The sequence below is a fragment of the Theropithecus gelada genome, chromosome X (genome assembly GCF_003255815.1).
Source record: "Theropithecus gelada isolate Dixy chromosome X, Tgel_1.0, whole genome shotgun sequence".
Taxonomy (NCBI): Eukaryota; Metazoa; Chordata; class Mammalia; order Primates; family Cercopithecidae; genus Theropithecus; species Theropithecus gelada.
In genome coordinates this window covers 85,299,481-85,322,956 of record NC_037689.1, presented here as the reverse complement: position 1 = coordinate 85,322,956, position 23,476 = coordinate 85,299,481, and the positions used below count along the sequence as shown (strand labels likewise).

Here is a 23,476-nt window from a genome sequence, read left to right as displayed (position 1 = left end):
TCCCTGCACTCTCCCAGCCCAGATCTGTTCCAGCTTCCCAGTCCCTGCTTCTCCAACCTGACCATGATGCCAGTACTGGCACCTGAAGAGGTTGGGTTTCTACCCTCTCTCCATCCTGAAATCTGGAAAGGCTGGGGTTCCACGAAGCCCACAGTCCTCAATTCATTTCTCACTAATGGATGTGCAGCCTGGGCAGACCTGCTCCCAGGCTTCCTTCTCTTTTATGAAACATTTTATGACTTCTCACTAGAGAGACTTCATTAGAAAGGCTAGCTAGACTGATGGAAGCAGTGAAATGGAATAGGGAGAAGTCTGGGCTAGAGGAAGGTGCAAATAGCAGCTGTTCTCCCATGGATCAGCCTCATTTCCTCATCTGGGTAAAGTGTGGGGTCAAGGTCACAGGTGGAACCCCCCCTGCCAAGCCATTTCTGTGGGCAATGCTGGTGGGCACCTTTCCTCACATAGGCACATGCAATGTAGACTGAACAAAGGCCGCAGGCCTACAGAGACCTGGGCTGGCCAAAATGCTTATAAAAGGGAGCATGTAGCTAGTGGCCCTCGTATATTCACTTAGAGGCATGCTCACACACACGGGTACATGACATTTTGATCTGGCAACTTTGATGCATCCATTTGGACACCAGGAACATTTTGTTCTGATTGCTTTAATGGGGTGGTTTTGACACGAAGAGATTTTTATAGGCCTAAAATTAAACCATTAAACTTTCAGCTTTGAAAAAATAAGTATTACTATCTAGGGCTATTTGAAAAGGACAGCTTCACTTCCCCACTTAACCTCACTCTATTGGTGACCCTGGATGTGATGGAGATTGATGGAGGAGTTTAGGAGTGAGGGGGGCTGTTCAGGGCTGTCACAGGAGCCCATCATCTGATAATAAGAACATGATGATTTTACACTGGAGCACAGTCATCTGGGCATAGTTTGTGCAATGACTCCAGCAGAATGGTCCTAAAAATGTTCTCAGTGTTGTGCATGGAGACCCGGGGCACAAAGGCATGTATCCAGACCATGGCACAAAGACACACAGGTGCACGTGTACAGCCATGCAGGAGTGTCTAGCATACATCCCTTCCCTGTCTCCTTTAGTGGCTGTGTAACCCTGGCTGTTGGGGTATCCTGGTGACCCAGCCTCTGCTGGAATCTGGCTGTGTAGTAGGCCCACCAGTCACAGAGCAAGGGCAAAGGCCTCCTGGCATTTACAGCCCTGCAAAATTCAGGATGAGGTTGCGTGCATAGATTCAATCCTGTAATCCCAATGCTTTGGGAGGCTGAAATGGGAGGATCATTTGAGCCCAGGAGTTCAAGACCAGCCTAGGCAACATAGCAAGACCTTGTTTCTACAAAACGATAAATAAATAAAAATTAGCCGGGCACAGTGGCACACACATGTGATCCCAGCTACTTCGGAGGCTGAGGTGGGAGGATCACTTAAGCCCAGAAGATCACTTGAGACCAGGAGGTTGAGGCTGCAGTGAGCCATGATCCTGCCACTGCATTCCAGCCTGGGTGACACCCTATCTCAAAAACAAACAAACAAACAAAAAACAAGAGATGGGATGAACTGCTTGTCTGGGAGTTGGGGGTACTGATCTTACAAGAGATTCCTAGAGTTGGGCGCGAAAGAGTGCTGGAGACCTGGGCCTGCGCCCAGCCACTGACCACCCAGGGCTGAGTCACATGTGGCAGTCAGCCCCACAGGCAGGGGCAACCGGGCGTATGTGGGGCTAGATGGTAGGCTGGCACTGTCCTCTGCATGGACCTGGGAGTGTCTTTGTCTTCAGGAACTTGCCATGTAATGGAAGAAGGCAGCTTGACTGGGACAGGAAGGGATGGAGCCTGGTCCTCCAGCTCCGTTCTGTGGTCAGCCTACCCTGAAGATGCCATCTGCTGGCAGCTGTAGAGGAGAAGGAGATGGGAGGGCAGTGGTCTCCAGGCTGAAATGAAGTGTTGGCCCAGACAGCTCCCCAGGCTGGGCCTTCTTAACCAACCCCTTTGAGAGGGGATAGGGCTAGGGGTGCACATTCCTCCCTTATTCAGACCAGGCCCTGCCAGTTTATGTGGAGAGGGGACTTCTTGCCAGAGCTTAAAAGTCTTTGCACAAGACCCTTCCACAGGGACCTTTCTGAGGCTCTGGGCAGAGCAGCCAAGAGGATCTCCCCAGTGCTGCTGCTAGGGTGGGAGAGACGTAACCCTAAGAGGTTGCAGGAGAGCACAGACCCTAAGGTCAGAGAGGAAGGCTCCCAGATTCTGCCCCCCAGCTGCCAATGACCAGTAAGCCACCTCTAGGGGCCATTTAGTGTCTCCTCCGATGGTTGGGCTCAAAAAAACTCAAACCTTCTGTCTCCAGGCAGATGAGCTTGTGTCATTTGTCTTTCACAACTCTGTCAGGATGTTCTTCCTGATGTGTTATCCAGATTGCTCATGTTATCAATTGAACATTTAGGAAATATTCCTCAGCACTAGATCTGCCTTCACCCATACTCCAGTGCAAACTAGTCTAGCTCTTCTTGGGAAGCTCTGCTTCCCGAGGGGAGATGGTATTTCAGGCTGCTAGGTAAACACAGAACTAAAAGTGAATATCTCTACGGAGCTCCCTAGATGGCACTGAGAATGGATTTAAAGTAAGATGCAGCAAGGGAGAAAAATAATAATGATTACAATGACACCAGGTTGTATCATCTAGTAGATATGGGTTCAGCCTCTAGAGGTCAGCTCTTTGGGTTTGAATCCTGTCTCTGTCACTTAGTGCATGATTTGTGGCAAATTACCTAACCTCTCATGCCTCGATTTCCTCATCTGTAAAATGGGGATGTCAATAATACCATTCACATCATAGGGAAATTGTGAGGATTAAATGAGTTAATATGTAGTTAACAATTAGAACACTGCCTGGTACATAGTGAGAGCTTTCTGTGTGTGTGTGTGTGTGTGTGTGTGTGTGTGTGTGTGTGTGTGTGTGTGTGTTGGTTTTATCGTGGTCTTTTTTTTTCAGGCTGGATCTAAGCTCTATTGACCAGGCTGGAGTGCAGTGGTGTCATCATAATTCCTTGTAGCCTTGAGCTCGTGGGCTCAAGCCATCTTTCCACCTCAGCCTCCCAAGTTGCTAGGACTACAAGTAGGCCACTATGCTTGGCTAAGTTTTTTAAAAACCTTTTTGTAGAGACAAGGTCTTGCTCTCTGACCCAGGTTGGTCTTGAACCTCTGACCTCAAGTGATCCTCCTTGCCTCGGCGTCCCAAAGTGCTGGGACTATAGGCATGAGCCACTGCACCTGGCCCATTTTCTGTGTTTAATAAATAAAAAAGAATAGCTATTTTATATCAAGTATTTACTAGACCCCTGGTGCTTTGCATATATTATTTCATTTAATACAACTGCCCTCTGAGGTTGGTACTATACTTATCCCTATTTTATAGACAATGGAGCTGAGGCCTAGAGAGGTTCAAGAATTTGTCCAAGATCACTCATGTATGAACTGGCAGAACAGGGTTTCAGGTGCAGGCAGTCTGGCCGCAGAGCCCCAATATTTAATCTTTAGGTCATGCTGCCATGTGAGATGGCTGTGCAAATCTCAAGGGCCATTTCCTCTCTCTGTCTTGGGACCAAGGTCAAAGTTGGCCCTTCAAAGGCTGCCTCAGGTCTTAGGAATAAAATCTCACATTCACCTGCCCCTGCCCCTGTGCTGCATTGTCTGTCACTATACTCCCTTACATTATTTGTTCCAGCCAGATTTGACTTCTTGCAGTTCCTGGAATGTTTCATGATGTCATTGTCTTCCTAGACTCTGAATACGCAGATCCCTCTGTCTGGAATGTCTTTTCCTTTCCTTTTTGGTTGGTTAGCTCTTATCCTCCTTCAGATCTCAAGGCAGACCTCAATTCCTCCAGGAAACTTTCCTTGATCTTCCTCCCCAGTCTCAGTCTGTAGTCGGTGCCCCTGTGCTTTCCTCACATAGCACTGACATCACTGCATTTTCATCACTGATTTTTGTGGCTGTCTTCTCAACTGACTATGTATCATTGGGAGGTAGGAACCACAATTTCTTCCTCCCAGAGTTTCCAGCATTTAGCCAGGGCCTGGCCCCAGAGGGGTTCAGCCCATGCTTGTTGTGTGAATGACTGGGAATATCAGCTAAGCAGGGCAGAAATGTGGCCCTGGAAAAAGGGGTGCATGTGCATGCAACCATCCCACCTGGGCCACCCACTGAGGGCAGGAGAGAGCATTAGGGAAGACTTTGGCACCCTGGCATTGGGAAGGCCATCAGAAACCAGAAGCAGAAAAGATCTTGTGCTGTGAAAGGAGAGAAGGATGAAGATTGGGGAAAGAGGTGGCAGGGAAGAGAGGGACAAAGGAGAGAAAGAAAGGAAAGAAACGCAAGGACATCTCTCTCTGCTACTGAATACATACACTGTGGGTATGAGTGGTGGGATTATTGAGTTGCATTCAATCTGGAAAAGAAGAGAAAAGGGGAGAGAGATAGAGGGGAAGAGAAGGAGAAGAACAGAGTGTTAGAAATACCTTCAAGGCTCATGGGAGCCAGATCTTGCTGAATGTTAAACAGCCTGTTTAACATTCTCTTTAATAAGAAATAGCCAGATAAGAAATCTTGGCAAATAGAAGCTAAGAACAACCTTGCACAAAGGACTATCAACAAATAGGCTGCCTGAAATATTCTGCATTCACAGGTTTGCAAGTCAAAAGACTGAACTGCCTGGCTTTTTCTGAATAGCAGGGCTGAGCAAATGTGCTTTCTGAAGAGGGGGAGAGAGAGGGAGAGAGAGAGGGAGAGAGAGGGAGGGAGGGGGAGAGAGAGAGGGAGGGGGGGGGAGGGGGGGGGAGAGAGAGAGAGAGAGAAAGAGAAGAGAGAGAGAGAGAGAGAGAGAGAGAGAGATTTGGAAAACAGGATCAGAGCTGCTAGCTTGCCAAACCCAAAGCTAAACAATCTTCTGGCAGCTGAAGCTTAAAGAGATCTGGGCCCAAGTCCCTGGGAGATGGTTCTATGAAAGGCATCTTGGAATCTACTGTGGAAATGGCCCTGCCCTTTCTGTGATTCAATGTCTCTTAGGTTCCTAGAATGGTCAAATTCTTCTTGACCACCCTCTACTATATCCACAAGACAACCCCTGAGTGGGGAATGTCCCAGCCCAAGGCCACTCACTGAGATAGTAATAGAGGAAGAGCCAGGTTCCAGCATCTGGCTTCAAGGCTCCAAGGCTTCTTTTGTTCTACTAGGAAAAAACAATTTCTCCCTTGATTAAAAGGTGAGTATGGAGAGGTGGAAACTTTCCTTTATTATGAGTCTACCGTTATCTTACAGCTGGCTGCATTGACAACCCAGCAAGATTTCAGGGCAGGTATTGTTATTTCTTTCTTTATGGACGGACCAACCTACTGAAGCTAGTGATGTACAGTAAATGACTTGCCCAGACCTCAGAAGGGTGGCAGAGCCAGGATCTGAATCCAAGTCTCCTGATTCTAAATCCTGAGACTGCCAAGGTGGAAGGAACTCTATGTCTCGGAAGAAATAAGTATCCTCGAAGTGTATTACTCAGGATTCTTCAGAAAAACTGAACCAACAGGATGTACATACATACAGAAAGAGATTTATTATAAGGAATTGGTTCATATGATTATGGAGGCTGAGAAGTCTCAAGATCTGCAGTTGGCAAGCTGGAGGCCCAGGAGAGCTCATATGTAGTTCTAGTCCAAGTACAAAGGCCTGAGAAATAGAAGAGCCCATGGTGTAAGCTCCAGTTTAAAAGCCAACAGACTTGAGCCCTGAGAAGAGCTGAGTTTTCAGTTCAAGTCCCAAAGCAGAATAAAATTGTCACCACTCAAGCCTGGCTGCTGTTACTGCAGGAGGATCAGCATTTTGTTGGCTCATTAGCCTAAAATGTGTCGCATGCCCACTCTGAAGTCAATCACAGGCCAGGGGTTGTTCTAAGCCTACTCCTCTGCAGTAGGCTTAGAACAATCAGAACCTACCTTTGAAGCACATGACCACGCAGAGGAGGGTGGGTACCTCAACAAAATTGGGGTTCCAATAGGAAAGTGAAAGTCATGAAGTGAGGGATTCCCTAGTTTTCCTACTGTGAATTGAATATAAGCCAGTTGATTAACTAAAGGACACTATTTGCACTTCGTGCTGGTATTGGTTATCAAGCTAAGCTCTGAACGTATAGAAAATGTGTTCTTGTGCAGCAGAGACTAGATCTGAGCAGATGGCTACTCAGGTGGCATGCCTCATGTAGAGATGGGCAGCTGTGATCTCTCATGATTTTTTTAAAGGTGAAATTCACATAACATACAATTAACCATTTTCAAGTGTATAATTGAGTGGCATTTAGTGCATTTACAATGTTGTACAACCACCACCTTTCTCCAGTTCCAAAATTTTTCCATCACCCCAGAAGAACACCCTATGTCCATTAAGCAGTCACTCCCCATTCCCTTCTCCCCCAATTCCCTGGAAGCCACTAATCTGTTTTCTGTCCCTAGAATTTGCCTATTCTGAATATTTTATATAAACGGAATCATATAATATATGGCTCTTTGTGTTTGGTTACTTTCACTTAATATTTTTGAGGTTCATCCAGGTTATAGTGTGTATCATTACTTCATGCCCCTTTTATGATTCAATAATATTTCACTGTATGGTTATACCACTAGTTTATTCATTCATCCATTAATAGACATTTGAGTTGTTTCCACCTTTTGTTTATTGTGAATGGTGCTGCTATGAACAAGTACTTGTTTGAGTACCTGTTTTAATTCTGTATTGCACATACCTAGGAATGAAATTGCTGGCTCATATGGTAATTCTATGTTTAACTTTTTTTTTTTTGAGACAGAGTCTCACTCTGTCACCCAAGCTGGAGTGCATTGGCACGATCTCGGCTCACTGCAACCTCTACCTCCCAGGTTCAAGCGATTCTCCTGCCACAGCCTCCTGAGTAGCTGGGATTAAAGGCACCGGCCACCACTCCTGGATAATTTTTGTATTTTTAATAGAGATGGAGTTTCACCATGTTGGCCAGGCTGGTCTCAAACTCCTGACCTCAAGTGATCTGCCCACCTTGGCCTCCCAAAGTGCTGGGTTTACAGGTGTGAGCCACCTCACTTGGCTTTGTTTAACTTTTTGAGGTCCCACCAAAGTGTTTTCCACAGTGGCTATACCATTTTACATTCCCACAAGCCACGTACAAGCATTCCTGTTTCTCCACATCCTTGTCAACACTTGTTATTTTCCTTTTTTATTATTATAGCCATCCTAGCGGGTGTGGAGTTGTATCTCTCATTGTGGCTTTGAGTTGCATTTCCTTAATGATCTATTATGTTGAACACCTTTTCATGTGCTTATTGGGTATTTGTATAGCTTCTTTAGAGAAATGTCTATTGAAGTCCTTTGCTTAGTTTTGAATTGGTTTGACTTTTTGTTGTTGAATTATAAGAGTTCTTTATATATGTTCTGGATGCTAAATCTTTATCAAATATATGACTCACAAATATTTTCTCGTTCTGTAGGTTGTCTGTTTACTTACACAATGGTGCGCTTTGATGTACAAAAGTTAATTTGGATGAAGGGCAATTTATATATTTTTCTTTTTAAGATGGAGTCTCGCTCTGTCAGCCAGGCTGGAGTGCAGTGGCGTGATCTTGGCTCACTGCAACCTCCACCTTCCAAGTTCAAGTGATTCTCCTGCCTCAGCCTCCTGAGTAGCTGGGATTACAGGAGCGCGCCACCATGCCTGGCTGATTTTTGTATTTTTAGTAGAAATGGAAATTCTCTTTGTTGGTCAGCCTGATCTCGAACTCCTGACTTTGTGATCTGCCTGCTTCAGCCTCCCAAAGTGCTGGGATTACAGGCGTGAGCCACTGCGCCTGGCCTATAGTTTTCTTTTGTTGCTCGTGCTTTCTTGTGCCAAATCTAAGAATTGTTTGCCAAATCTGAGCTCATGAAGATATGCCCCTATGTGTTCGCCTAATAGTTTTAGCTCTTTTTTTTTTTTTTTCAAATTGAAATAGAGTCTTGCTCTGTCACCCAGGCTGGAATGCAGTGGTGCAATTTCAGCTCACTACAGCCTGGACCTCCTGGGCTCATCCTCCTGAGTAGCTGGGACTACAGGTGCGTGCCACCATGCCCGGTAATGTTTCTGGGTTTTTTTGTTTTGTTTTGGTTTGGTTTGGTTTTGGTTTTTTTTTTTTTTTTTCATAGAGATGGGGCCTCACTATGTTGCTCAGGCTGGCCTCAAACTGCTGGCCTCAAACTGCTGGCCTCAAGTGATCCTCCTGCCTTGGCCTTCCAAAATGTTGGGATTATAGGTGTGAGCCACCAAGTAATATAGATCTTATATTTGGGCTGTTGAACCATTTTGAGTTAATATTTGCATCTGCAGTGAAGTAGAAGGCAAAGTTTTTTTTGCATGTGGTTATCCAGTTTTCCTGGCATCATTTGTTGAAGAGTTTCCTATGATTTGTTTTGATGGTTTAGAGACTCATTGATCTTGGTCTGATTTTCTGTGCTGCTCACGTTTTAGCTGTGTGATCTCAGATAAAGCCGTTTACCTCTTTGAGTTGCAGTTGCCTCATCTACAAGATGGAGACAATAACAATACATCTGGAAGGGTTGTTGTGAGGATTCTGGGAGGCTAGCTAGACATGAAAGGGTTGTCTTCTCTCTCTTCCATTAGCCACAAATAGTAACTCCTCTTAGCTTATGCAAAGCCCAAAAACAAACGTAAGGGAACATTATCATAATCATTATTTTTTATATTCTGTCTATGTCTCACTCCTTCCTGGAGTTAGGGAGGCAAATTAGATGCATTGATCTAAAAGGCCACCTGCTCCCCGCACCCCCCGCCCCCGCCATGTTGGAGGAATTATTAACAATGGAGATAATTAATTGCATCCTGAAAAAGATAAGCCCTTACGATTGGTCTAAGAACCTTAGAAACGCTGGTCTTCAAGGAAACCCTGCTTCTCTAATACTCCCTGGTCCCAAAGCCCCCAAATTCTCCATCTTTCAGGACACAGAAATGGCCCATTGGCCCACACAGAGCAACGAGCTCTTGCTTTCTTTCCTGTTTTCTCTCCCTACTCTTTTCTTATTTTCTTTGGTCTAAGTAACGTTTGAGTGTTTCTCTTGGACTTTTGTAAAGTACTTTGCTATGACTTATCTCAAGTGTTTCTCATAATAAGCTTTGGAGCTCTATATGGCAATTCCCCTCCCTTCAACCACACACAATCTAACTGCTCAAGACTCCATGGTTCTGGAAAAGGGAAGTGACCTACCCAAGCTCACAGTGCTAGCAAGTAGGGGGATAAGACTGAGGACCTCTTGACTCCAAGCCTAGTGTTCTCTACACTTCAACAAGAGGCCAGATCCTCTCCCTACCCCAGGGTCCTCTCCTGCCCACTCATAGGCTTAGCAGCCATAGTCCCTATGCCATGGAATTTAGGGCTGAAAGGGGGTTTGTTCACAGACCATCTAGGGTAGTGACTCCCAACTCTGCCTATGCATTGGAATCACCTGGAAAACTTTAAAAATACCAATGTCTGGGTCCCACCTCCAGAGACTCTGATGTCATTGGTCTGGGCTGTGGCCTGGGTTTCTAGGGATTTCAAAGCTCCACAGGTAATTCTAATATGCAGCCAGGGTTGTGGACTTTTGATCCAGCATTTCCCAAGCATTGCTGATGATACGGATCCCCTGAGATACTTGTTAAACATACCTGCTTCTGGGTTCCATTTCAGAAGCTCCAGGGACAGGCCTGGGATGCTGTGCATTTCACAGCACCCTCAGAGATGTTTGAGAATCAAAGGACTTTCCTAATCTGCATCTTCTGTCAATTTCACAATAGCCCTGGGAGGGAACAGGGAACAGCTTACCAGCTCCACTTGACAACTGAGGCTCTGGAAGCTTAGCAATTTGTTCACAGATGCCCAGTGAATACTGTAACCAGAGTCAGAACTTGACTGCAACACATCACAGGAGGGGCATCTCCACACACCCTGAATTCTTATGGAGTTCAGCCTGGGGTGCTTCAGGACAAGTTTGATTTTTTCCCTAACTCTTGCCTTGCTTCAGTCTCTAGTACAGCAAACTTTCTCCCAGAGAAACACTAGTCTTCAAGGAAATCCTGGTTCTCTAATACCCTCACCAAATTCCCCCTTCTTCAGGACATACAAATGGCCTATTGGTCCACACAGTAGTGAACTCTTTCTTTCCTCTTTTCTCTTCCTCCCTCTTTCTTTCCTTTCTTTCTTCTCCTTCCCTCCTTCTCTTCCCTCCTTCCTTTTTTCTTCCCACCCGTCCAGGCCATCTAAGTAGACTGGAAATGGAGAAGTAGAGGTTTGGGGTGAGGGAGGCCTGATCTGGTGAAAATGATGCTCAGTTTCAAGAAGCCTGAATTCTAGGCCTCAGACAGACATGGCCCAAGCTCCTGTTCTGTCACTGACTGTGCGAGACTGAGGCAAGTCTCTTCTCTCTTCTGAGCCTCAGTTTTCTTTCATCTGTAACATGAAAACATTGGAACACATCTGTGGTTTCTATACCTAAATAATAATAATAGTAATAAAAATCCTACATTAAACTGAAAGCTAACAGAAAAAAATATCTGAAACAAAAAGCAGACCAGCTTAGGGTGGGGTGTCAGCTCAACCAGCCTGCCCCTCAACAGCTGCCTCTGAAGTATATCCTTCTAACCCTGGAGCTCCACATATTCATTTACTCAAAAAATTTTTGAAAGACTTCTATGGCTAGCCTTCAAGTTGATGCTTGGCAGTTCTCTGTGGCAGAGGATATTAAAGGGATGTGTTATAGCTTCAGTCACTGGGACTTGTACCTCTGGCTCTGTGTCTCTGATGTCCCCCTATGGGGCCACACCCCAGTACCCACACAGCACCTTGAGCCTGGCCCCTTTCTCTTCCCTCATCCTCATCCCTGATTCCCAACCCACCTCCACACCCAATTTCTTGCTTATCTGCCCAATACTGTCTTTTCCAAGACAGGAAGGAAAAAGCTAGATTGTGGGAGGGGGCAAACCCCTATCTCAACCCTATTCTCCTGTGTTTTGGCTCAAGTCATGGGCGGGAGGGTTTCAGTTGCTAAAAAAGGGGGAGAGGACAGTGTCCCCCAGGCCTGAGGCTTCATCTACACTTGTTTGTTGAAGCTTTAAGTATCTGCCTGTTGCCCAATAAACTTCCCAGCATGGAATCCAGGGCAAACTGCTCTGTGAGGGGCCCCTAGCCATAGCTCCTCCACCCACAGCATGCACCACACACACATACAAACACACACGGCTTGTTCAGAGGCTCATGGCTGGGAGTAAGAGGAGTGGGAAAAGGAGGAGGAGGAAGAGGAAGAAGAGGAAAAGGGAGTGACCCAGCTGCTGTGAACTCTACTCCTAAGTCCAGTCAGAAAGAGGCCTGTCCCTGGCCCTTCTGAGGTGGAGCCCAAAAACCGGTAGGTTCAACAAGTGTCCCAGGGAATTGGCATTATTAGTGATGTTTGGGAAACACTGGATCAGAGGCCCTTGGCCTTGGCTGCACATTAGAATTTCCTGAGGAACTTTGAAATCCCCAGATGTCCAAGCCGCAGCCCAGATCCCTCAGACACCAGAGTTTCAGGGGGTGGGACCCAGGCATCACAGTACTTTTAAAGTTTTCCAGCTGATTCCAATCGATAGGCAGAGTTGAGGGTCACTACCATAGATGGTCTGTGAACAAACCTCTTTCCAGTCCTAAATTTCCATGGCATAAAGACTATGACTGTCAAGGCAGCAGGTAGGCAGGGAGAGGACAATGGGGGGGTGAGAGGAGCTCACCTCTTAGGGAAGGTGGCATGGAAGTAGAGAAAGCATGGAAGTGTTTGGTCACCTGCCAAGAGGATGGAGAAGGAGAAGTCCCATATCCAGCTGGAAGGCCAAGAGCTACAGGAGCCAATGACCTGGATAAGGTCCCCATGGGAACTAAAGGCTGGTGTAGAAGCCTCATGGTCCTTGGCTCTGGGCTCCTTCCCTTGGAGCTCTCAACCCTTCATGGAAGTCGCACTCTGACAGTAATTCCCATTCCACTTCTCAAGCAGACAAGGATACGACAGAGGGAGGAGGCCTGCTGAGGTTAACCTCTTCCTAAACACCACATGTACTAATTCCACTACCAAAAGCATCCATAGCTTCCCTTCACCTTCAAAACAAAGCCCGTACTTTTCAGACTGGAATGACAGGCCCTTTGCCATCTGGTTTCTGCCCATCTTTCCAGCCTCTTCTGTCACCATCTCTCCCTCCCCACTGTTGGCAGAGCTCATGGTGTGTTCTGCCTGGGATGCCCTTCTACCCCAGGCACTGCCTGGAAAGCACTTACTCTTCTTTTGAGACCAGGACAAACGTCACCTCCTCTGGGCAGCTTTCTCTGATGCCCACCTCCCTTACTTCAGGTAGAGCTGATTAGGCACTTCTTCCTGGCTGCTTCCCCAATCTCACCTTCAGCACTCCATGCATCAGTGTCTTGTCAAGCCATATGGGACCCCCAAGACAAAAGGAAAAGTCAGTAATACCCATCCTGCCTTTATGTACAATTCTGATATATAGTTTATTATGGATTTTCTACATTTATTCTGATGTTTTAATAGTGCGTTAAAATATTCTTTACCTTAATTACTGAGGTTTTTGGTGCCCCCTTAAATTTTTGCCCAAGGAAAAGGCCTCACCCTAGTCTAGGCCATGTAATATTCTGTCTCCCTTAACACCATGGCTGCCTCCTTCACTCACTTCATTCATGTTTCAGCTCAAACATCACTGCAACCGAGAAACAGACTCACAGGTCGGCTAACTACAGCAAAGGCTGTTGCTGTGATTTAGTATAGAAAAGGGCGATCTTTTCAGTAAGTGGTAGGAGCAATTGGCTGCCTGCATGGGAAAAACAATGACCCTTATCTTCTGCCTTGCATCACATACAAACATTAATTTCAGTTGGATCATAGACCTAAATATGAAAGGTAAAACACCTTTTAGGAAATAAAAAGCCAGGAGGATGCATTCATGACCATCAGGTGGGCAAAGATTTTTTAAACAGGATGTAAAAGCACTAACCATAAAGGAAAGGATTGATAAATTAGACTCTACTAAATTTAAGAACTTCTCTTTATCAAAATGAATTAAGAGAATAAAAAGGTAACTTCACTCGGCAAAAATATTTGAGATATAGATAATCCAAAAAAGAGCACTGCCTGCCTGTCTGGGTTGCAGAAGTGATGACTGCCAACTGAGCTTGCTGCTTTCTTGTTACTGCTTGGGCTTCCTGGCTACCTACCCAATGGTGAGGGCGGCCCAGCTGTGTATGGTCACTCGGATAGCCCCTGTCTCCCACCACGAATCTCTGGCCCCTAGCAGCATGGAGCAGATAGCGGCGGCAGCAGAAGCAGGCAAGGAGGGAGATGGTAGGAGGGCTGTAGGCCCGTGTGGTGGGCTGTAGCATGGGGTATACAAAACCAGGATATGCCAGAAATATAGAACCACAGTTGATCATCCTTTCCTGTATCACTACTAAGGAGTCAGCAAAAGTGGCTGATCAATCTCAAAGGAGGGTGATGAAAGGTGTTGATGACCAAGACTTCTTCATTGGTGATGAAGCAGTAGAAAAAACCTACATATGCAACAAAGTGGTCAATCCACCATGGTATAGTTGAAGTTGGACTTGACGAAAAGATTTATGGAGGAAGTGATCTTAAATATTTAAGGGCAGAAACTGAAGACCATTGTTTTATTTTGTCTGAACCTCGACTTAATACTCCAGAAAACAGGGAATATACTGCTGAAGTAATATTTGAGTCCTTCAATGTTCCAGGCTTGTACATTGCTGTGCATGCTGTTCTTGCTTTAGCTGCATCTTGGACCTCCAGACAAGTAGGAGGACAGACATTTACTGCTACAGTAATAGACAGTGGAGATGGTGTCACTCATGTCATTGCTATGGCTGAAGGGTATTTGATTGGCAGCTGTATTAAACACATTCCAGTCCCAGGACGAGACGTAACACATTTTATTCCGCAACTGCTGAGAGGCTGAGAAGTAGAAATCCCTCGAAAACAATCCCTGGAAACTGCTAAGACAATAAAGGAGCACTATAGTTATGTCTGCCCAGATTTAGTAAAAGAATTTAACAAGTATGATGCTGATAGGTCAAAATGGATTAAGCAGTATACCAGAATCAATGCTATCTCAAAGAAAGAATTTTCCATTGGTGTTTTTTCTGAGAGATTTTTGGGGTTTGAAATCTTCTATTCATCCAGAGTTTGCCAATCCAGACTTTACATAACCTATCTCAGAAGTTGTAGATGAAGTAATTCAGAATTGTCCTATTGATGTCAGATGGCCTGTCTATAAGAATATGGTCCTCTCTGTAGGTTCAACCATGTTCAGCGACTTTGGATATCACTTGCAAAGAGATTTGAAAAGAACCGTATGTAGTTGCCTGGCTTAAATTAAGTAAGGAATTGAGTGGCAGTAGATTGAAGCCAAAATCTATTGATGTGCAAGTCATTACACACCATATGCAGCCATATGCAGTTTGGTTTGGAGGATCAATGCTGACTTCCACGCCAGAGTTCTACCAAGTATGCCACACTAAAAATGATTATGAAGAAATTGGACCTAGCATTTGCTGTCACAATCCGGTGTTTGGAGTCATGTCATAAAAATGACTTCATAGTTATTGGGGTTAGGGAGGTGGAGAAAAGATAACCTTTCTCATTACGTTTTGTCTGGATGGCTGGTTTTGAGGTTTAAACATGACTTGAAATAGTAAGACAAAACATGATTATACAGGAATATTTTAATAAGTGTATCAACATGCAAATGTAGAAGAGAATGAAAGTGATTCTATTTTTTTTAGATTGAATATTTGAATCTTATGTGCAACAAAAGAAGTGGGTTTCAGTTCTTTCTATGCCCTGGTATTTTGTATGTTAATGAATTATCCAAGATTTGATGGGATTTATCAGTATGTATTATCAGTGTGTAGATGGCTCTATAATGATTTAACTGTACACTTCTAAGTGTGCAATGCAAGAGCTTGTTTATATTTCATACTTTTTATACTTTGAGGATAAAAAGTCAAAGAAAAATTGTGTTTGAGAGAAAAATCATGAACAAGTAAAGGATAAATTTAAAAAATAGCCCCATGAGACTTAACATACACACTAATGGGATTCCAGTTATGGTGGAGTCCTTCCATGCCCCTCCACTCCTTCTCCCCAAAAGGTTTTCTTTGCAAGTCCTTTTGAAACTAAGAGCTAATATCTTGGATTAACTGATGCCTGCTGCTGCTTTCTGATTACTCACATTCTGTTTCTTACTTTTAAAAAAACAGTAAAGACAAGAGTGTTGAACCAGTATTGCAGTTCTATAGTGTCATTTCTTATAAAACAACAAGAACAACAATAATTTGATTACCAAAATTGGCATATTTAAAGCCTAATAACATTCTAATAAAGGCACAAATTTCTTTTTAATGCTTGTTTCAAGTTCTTTCATCTCTTTATAAGTTAACTAATAAGTCTATTTTCTTCAGACCTCTGCAATAGTTCTTTAAAATCACAGCAGTTAGTTAGCAAGCTGACTGTTTTATGTGCTCTATACAAATACTTGTGAACTTTTAATATGTTGAGTGCTTTCATTTTGATAACTGGGTCTCCATTTGATATTTTCATTTGTATAACTCATTTGCAGTCCGAGGATTTTTAGTGCCTGTCCCTGAAGATATAATTGAAAGTTAATTTTCTTTTCTTTTTTCTTTCTTTCTTTCTTTCTTTCTTTTTTTTTTTTCTGAGACTGAGTCTTGCTCTGTCGCCTAGGATAGAGTACGGTAGTGCAATCTCAGCTCACTGCAACCTCTGCCTCCTGGGTTCAAGCGGCTCTCCTGCCTCAGCCTCTCAAGAAACTGAGATTACAGGCATCTGCCACCATGCCTGGCTAATTTTTATGTTTTTAGTAGAGACAAGATTTCTCCATGTTGGCCAGGCTGGTCTTGAACTGCTGACCTCCACTAATCTGCCCGTCTTGGCCTCCCAAAGTGCTGGGATTGCAGGTGTGAGCCACTGCACCCAGCCTGAAAGTTGATTTTCTTTGCATTTTAAAATATCTGGATCATGAAGAAAGAGTGATAAAAATAAATTAAAACTGAAAAAGGAACTCATATCCAGAATATATAAAGAACTCCTACAAATCAATGTTTATAGCAGCTTTATTCATAATAGCCAAAAATGGTATTGACCCTCACATCCATCAAAAGGAGAATGAATAAACAAACATGGAATATCCATGGAGAAATACACAACAATAATAATGAACTGACATGCACAACCACATGTTTGAATCTCACTGACATTATGTTTAGTGAAGAAAAGCCAGATAATGGCAAAAGTAATTGAGGGTGAGAGCAATAAGTATAGTGGTGACCTCTCAGGTGGAGACTGGGAAAGAGGAAATTTCCTGGTGCTGAAAATGTTCTAAATTGTAATTTGGCTGGTGCTTATACACTGTCTATAAATGTAACAAGTAATTGAACTGTACTCTTCATATTAGTGCACTTTTTTGTATGTAAATCATACCTCAAAAATAAAAAGGATAGACTAGGAATGGTGGCTTACACCTGTAATCACAGCACTTTGGGAGGCTGAGGTAGGAGGATTGCTTGTGCTGCAGGAGTTCAAGACCAGCCCAAGCAACATAGCAAGACCTTGTCTCTATAAAAATAAAAATAAAACAAACTAGCTGGGAGTAGTAGTGCATGCCTGTAGTCCCTGCTACTCAGAAGGCTGAGGCAGGAGGATGATCTGAGTCCAGGAGGTCCAGGCTTCAATGAGCCATGATCACACCACTTCATTCCAGCCAGGGAGACAGAACAAGACCTGTCCGGAAAAAAAAAAAAAAAAAAAAAAAAGCAGCTCTTCATGAGGCTGTCTCTGATCATTCTGTTAAAAATAGCAACCCAATCTAAACATCATGTTATGCACCATAAATATATAAATATATACAATAAAAATATATAGACACAAAGTCTTGCTCTGTTGCCCAGGCTGGAGTGCAGTGGCATGATCATGGCTCACTGCAGCCTTGACCTCCCAGACTCAATCCATTCTCCTGCCTCAGCCTCCTGCATAGGTGGGACTACAAGCACACACCACCATGGCCAGCTAATTTTTGTATTTTTTGTAGAAATGGGATCTCACTATGTTGCAGAGGCTGGTCCTCAACTCTTGGACTCAAGTGATCCTCCTGCCTCAGCCTTTGAAAGTACTGAGATTACAGGCATCAGCTACCAGGCCCAGCCCAATTTTAAAAATAAATAAATGCAATTAATAAATGCAAAATAAATAGATGCGAATTAAGTAAAAGTAAATAAATGCAAAATAAATAAATAAACCCTCACCACTCTCAGCTCACTACCTTGCTTTGTTTTTCTTCAAAGCATTTATTGCAACTTAAAAAAAAAAAGTTTTTTAGAGATGGGGGGAGCTCACTTTGTTCTCCAGATTGGTCTCGACCTCCTTGACTCAATCTTCCTGCCTCAGCCTCCTGAGTAGCTGGGATTATAGGCAGGAGTTACTGTGCCTGACTAGTTCTTGCAACCTAATGTACTGTTTATTTATTTATTAGTTTATCTTCTGTCTCCCTGCACTAGACTCTAAGCCCACCAGGGCAAGAACTCTGCCTCACACATGGTAAAGCTTGTTCCTTCTTGGTTGAGGAGCCCCCACCATGCTGTCTTGTGTTCTGGGAGTGTGACATCAAAAGGTACAGCAGCAAGTACACAAGCTCTGGAACCACACCACCTGGGTTCTGGTTCCACTTGGGTTGCCTAGCAGCTGATGGGCCTCTGGCAAGTTTCTTCACCTTGCTGTGTCTCAGTCTCCCCATCTTCAGTATGGACAAAATCTCGATTCCTACCTTACTGCAACCCAGATCAAGGAGCTGCACACTGCCAGCCCCCTCAGATGGAGCTCCAGACTCAGATGGCCTGGGACCCATGCCTGCACTCTGCTCCCTGTGCTCCTCCCCAAATCCACTTCAGAGAAGGCCTCGTGGGTCCCTCCACCCTCTGAAAGGGATGGGTTTGTTGTGTAGAAGACTGTTTGCCATGACTTCTAAAGCACATACGTCAGGCATTGACTGTGCCCTCTGTTCATATGAAGGTGTGTTAAATTCCTGGTTTCCCTTGATGCTGGCAGCATCTCCTCTTTCTCCAAAATGCTGTATGCCCATGTAGAAAGGCCTGTCCCTTTTGCCTTCAGAAAGTTTGCTGAAAACTCACAGGGCCAGGTGCAGTGGCTCATGCTTGTATTCCCAGCACTTTGGGAGGTCGAAGCAGACAGACTGCTTGAGCCCAGGAGTTTGAGACCTGCCTGAGCAACATAGTGAGATACTGTCTCTACAAAAAATTAGCAGGGTGTGGTGGTGTGTGCCTGTAGTTCCAGCTACTTGAGAGGCTGAGGTGGGAGGATCACCTGAGCCCAGGAGGTGGAGGTTGTAGTGAGCTGTAATCATGCCACTGCACTCCAGCCTAGACAATAGGGCAAGACCCTGGAAAAAAAAGAAAGAAAAAAAAAAAGGAAGTCGTTTCCAAGATGGCCAAATAGGAACAGCTCCAGTCTGCAGCTCCCAGTGATATTGATGCAGAAGATGGGTGATTTCTGCATTTCCAACTGAGCTCTGAAGAGAGCAGTGATTCTCTCAGTATGGCATTCAAGCTCCAAGAATGGACAGACTGCCTCCTCAAGCAGGTCCCTGATTCCCATGTAGCCTGCCTGGGAGACACCTCCCAGTAGGGGCCATCAGACACCTCAAACAGGCGGGTGCCCTTCTGGGACGAAGCTTCCAGAGGAAGGATCAGGCAGCAATATTTGCTGTTCTGCAGCTTCCAATGGTGATACCCAGGCAAAGAGGGTCTGGAGTGGACCTCCAGCAAACTGCAACAGACATGCAGCTGAGGGGCCTGACTGTTAGAAGGAAAACTAACAAACAGAAAGGAATAGCATCAACATCAACAAAAAGGACATCCACACCAAAACCCCATCTGTAGGTCACCAACATCAAAAAACAGAGGTAGATAAAACCACAAAGATAGGGAGAAACCAGAGCAGAAAAGAGGAAAATTCCAAAAACCAGAGCACCTCTTCTCCTCCAAAGGATCACAGCTCCTTGCCATCAAGGGAACAAAACTGGCTGGAGAGTGAGTTTGATGAGTTCACAGAAGTAGGCTTTGGAAGGTCAGTAATAACAAACTTCTCCGAGCTAAAGGAGCATGTTCTAACCCATTGCAAGGAAACTAAAAACCTTGAAAAAAAGGTTAGACGAATGGCTAACTTGAATAAATGGTGTAGAGAATACCTTAAATGACCTGACGGAGCTGAAAACAACAACACAAGAACTTTGTGACACATGCACAAGCTTCAGTAGCCAATTAAATCAAGTGGAAGAAAGAATATCAGTGATTGAAGATCAAATTAATGAAATAAAGCAAGAAGACAAGACTAGAGAAAAAAGCATGAAAAGAAACAAACAAAGCCTCCAAGAAATATGGGACTATGTGAAAAGACCAAATACACGATTGACCGATGTACCGGAAAGTGATGGGGAGAATGGAACCAAGTTAGAAAATACTCTTCAGAATATTATCCAGGAGAATTTCCCTAAGCTAGCAAGGCAAGCCAACATTCAAATTTAGGAAATACAGAGAACACCACAAAGATATTCCTCAAGATGAGCAACCCCAAGACACATAACTGTCCACATTAACCAAGTTTGAAGTGAAGGAAAAAATGTTAAGGGCAGCCAGAGAGAGAGGTCAGGTTACCCACAAAGGGAAGTCCATCAGACTAACAGAGGATCTCTTGGCAGAAACCCTACAAGCCAGAAGAGAGTGGGGTCCAATATTCAACATTCTTAGACTAAAGAATTTTCAACCAAGAATCTCATATCCAGCCAAACTAAGCTTCATAAGTGAAGGAGAAATAAAATCCTTTACAGACAAGCAAATGCTGAGAGATTTTGTCATCACCAGGCCTACCTTACAAGAGCTCCTGAAGGAAGCACTAAACATGGAAAGGAACAACTGGTACCAGTCACTGCAAAAACATGCCAAATGGTAAAGACCATCAATGTTATGAAGAAACTGCATCAATTAACGGGCAAAATAACCAGCTAACATCAAAATCACAGGATCAAATTCAAACAGAACAATGTTAACCTTAAATGTAAATGGGCTAAATGCCCCAATTAAAATACACAGACTGGCAAATCGGATAAACAGTCAAGGCCCATCGGTGTGCTGTATTCAGGAGACCTATCTCATGTGCAAAGATGCACATAGGCTCAAAATAAAGGGATGGAGGAAGATCTACCAAGCAAATGGAAAGAAAAAAAAAAAAAAAAAGCAGGGGTTGCAATACTAGTCTCTGATAAAACAGACTTTAAACCAACAAAGATCAAAAGAGACAAAGAAGGCCACTATATAATGGTAAAGGGATCAATACAACAAGAAGAGCTAACTATCCTAAATATATATGCACCCAATACAGAAGCATTCAAATTCATAAAGCAAGTCCTTAGAGACCTACAAAGAGACTTAGACTCCCACACAACGATAATGGGAGACTTTACCACCCCACTGTCAATAACACACAGATCAACAAGACAGAAGGTTAACAAGTATATCCAGGACTCGAACTCAGCTCTGGACCAAGCAGACCTAATAGACCTCTACAGAACTCTACACCCCAAATCAACAGAATATGCATTCTTCTCAGCACCACATCACACTTATTCTAAATTTGACCACATAATTGTAAGTAAAACACTCCTCAGCAAAGGTAAAAGAATAGAAATCACAACAAACTGTCTCTCAGATCACAGCACAATCATATTAGAACTCAGGATTAAGAAACTCACTCAAAACCGCTCAACTACATGGAAACTGAACAACGTGCTCCTGAATGACTACTGGGTAAATAACTAAATGAAGGCAGAAATAAAGCTATTCTTTGAAACCAATGAGAACAAAGACAAAACATAGCAGAATCTCTGGGACACATTTAAAGCAGTGTGTAGAGGGAAATTTATGGCACTAAATGCCCACGACAGAAAGCAGGAAAGATCTGAAATCAACACCCTAACATCACAATTAAAAGAACTAAATAAGCAAAATATTCAAAAGCTAGCAGAAGGCAAGAAATAACTAAGATCAGAGCAGAACTGAAGGAGATAGAGACACAAAAAAGGCTTCAAAAAAACCAATGAATCCAGGAGTTGTTTTTTTGAAAATATCAACAAAATTGATAGACTGCTAGCAAGACTATAAAGAAGAAAAGAGAGAAGAATCAAATAGATGCAATAAAAAATTATAAAGGGGATTTCACCACCAACCCCACAGAAATAGAAACTACCATCAGACAATACTATAAACACCTCTATGCAAATAAACTAGAAAATCTAGAAGAAATGGATAAATTCCTGGACATATACTCCCGCCCAAGACTAAACCAGGAAGAAGTTGAATCTCTGAATAGACCAATAACAAGTTCTGAAATTGAGGTAATATTTAATAGTCTACCACCCAAAAAAAGTCCAGGACCAGATGGATTCACAGCTGAATTCTACCAGAGGTACAAAGAGAAGCTGGTACCATTCCTTCTGAAACTATTCCAATCATTAGAAAAAGAGGGAATCCTCCCTAACTCATTTTATGAGGCCAACATCATCCTAATTCCAAAGCCTGGGAGAGACACAACAAAAAAAGAGAATTTTAGACCAATATCCCTGATGAACATCGATGTGAAAATCTTCAATAAAATACTGGCAAACCAAATCCAGCAGCACACCAAAAAGCTTATCCACCACCATCAAGTCAGCTTCATCTCTGGGATGCAAAGCTGGTTCAACATATGCTAATCAACAAACGTAATCCATCACATAAACAGAGTCAATGACAAAAACCACATGATTATCTCCATAGATGCAGAAAAGGCCTTCGACAAAATGCAACAGCCCTTCGTGCTAAAAACTCTCAATAAACTAGGTATTGAAGGAACTTATCTCAAAATAAATAATAAGAGCTATTTATGACAAACCCACAGTCAGTATCATACTGACTGGGCAAAAACAGGAAGCATTCCCTTTGAAAACTGCCACAAGACAAGGATGCCCTCTCTCACCACCCCTATTCAACATAGTGTTGGAAGTTCTGGTTAGGGCAGTCAGACAAGAGAAAGAAATAAAGAGCATTCAATTAGGAAAAGAGAAAGTCAAATTGTCTCTGTTTGGAGATGACATGATTGTGTATTTAGAAAACCCCATCATCTCAGCCCCAAGTCTTCTTAAGCTGATAAGCAACTTCAGCAAAGTCTCAGGATACAAAATCAATGTGCAAAAATCACAAGCATTCCTCCACCCCAATAATAGACAAACAGAGAGGCAAATCATGAGTGAACTCCCATTCACAATTACTACAAAGAGAATAAAATACCTAGGAATCCAACTTACAAGGGATGTGAAGGACCTCTTCAAGGAGACTTGCAAACCACTGCTCAATGAACTAAAAGAGGACACAAACAAATGGAAGAACATTCCATGCTTATGGATAGAAAGAATCAATATCACGAAAATGGCCATACTGCCCAAGGTAATTTATAGATTCAATGCTATCCTCATCAAGCTACTGCTGACTTTCTCCACAGAATTGGAAAAAACAACTTTGAAGTTCACATGGAAACAATAAAGAGCCTGCATTGCCAAAAAGAACAAAGCTGGAGGCATCACACTACCTGACTTTAAACTATCCTACAAGGCTACAGTAACCAAAACAGCATGGTACTGGTACCAAAACAAATATATAGACCTATGGAACAGAACAGAGTCCTAAGAAATAACACCACACATCTGCAATCATCTGATCTTTGACAAACCTGACAAAAACAAGAAATGGGGAAAGGATTCCCTATTTAATAAATGGTGCTGGGAAAACTGGCTAGCCATATGTGGAAAGCTGAAACTGTATCCCTTCCTTACACCGTATATAAAAATTAACTCAAGATGGATTAAAGACTTAAATGTAAGACCTAACACCATAAAAACCCTGGAAGAAAATCTAGGCAATACCATTCAGGACATAGGCATGGGCAAAGATTTCATGACTAAAACACCAAAAGCAATTGCAGCAAAAGCCAAAATAGTCAAATGGGACATAATTAAACTAAAGAGCTTCTGCGCAGCAAAAGAAACTATCATCAGAGTGAACAGGCCACCTACAGAATGGGAGAAAATTTTTTGCAATCTACCTATCTGACAAAGGGCTAATATCCAGAATCTACAAAGAAGTTAAACAAATTTACAAGAAAAAAACAACCCCATCAAAAAGTGGGCAAAGGATATGAACAGACACTTCTCAAAAGGATAAATTT

The 23,476-nt window shown here is 43.4% G+C and overlaps 1 pseudogene; it reads left to right on the top strand.

Annotated features, from left to right (window-relative positions):
• The first annotated feature begins 13,456 nt into the window (after window positions 1-13,456).
• LOC112615844 lies at window positions 13,457-14,716 on the top strand (annotated as a pseudogene).
• The last annotated feature ends 8,760 nt before the right edge of the window (window positions 14,717-23,476 follow it).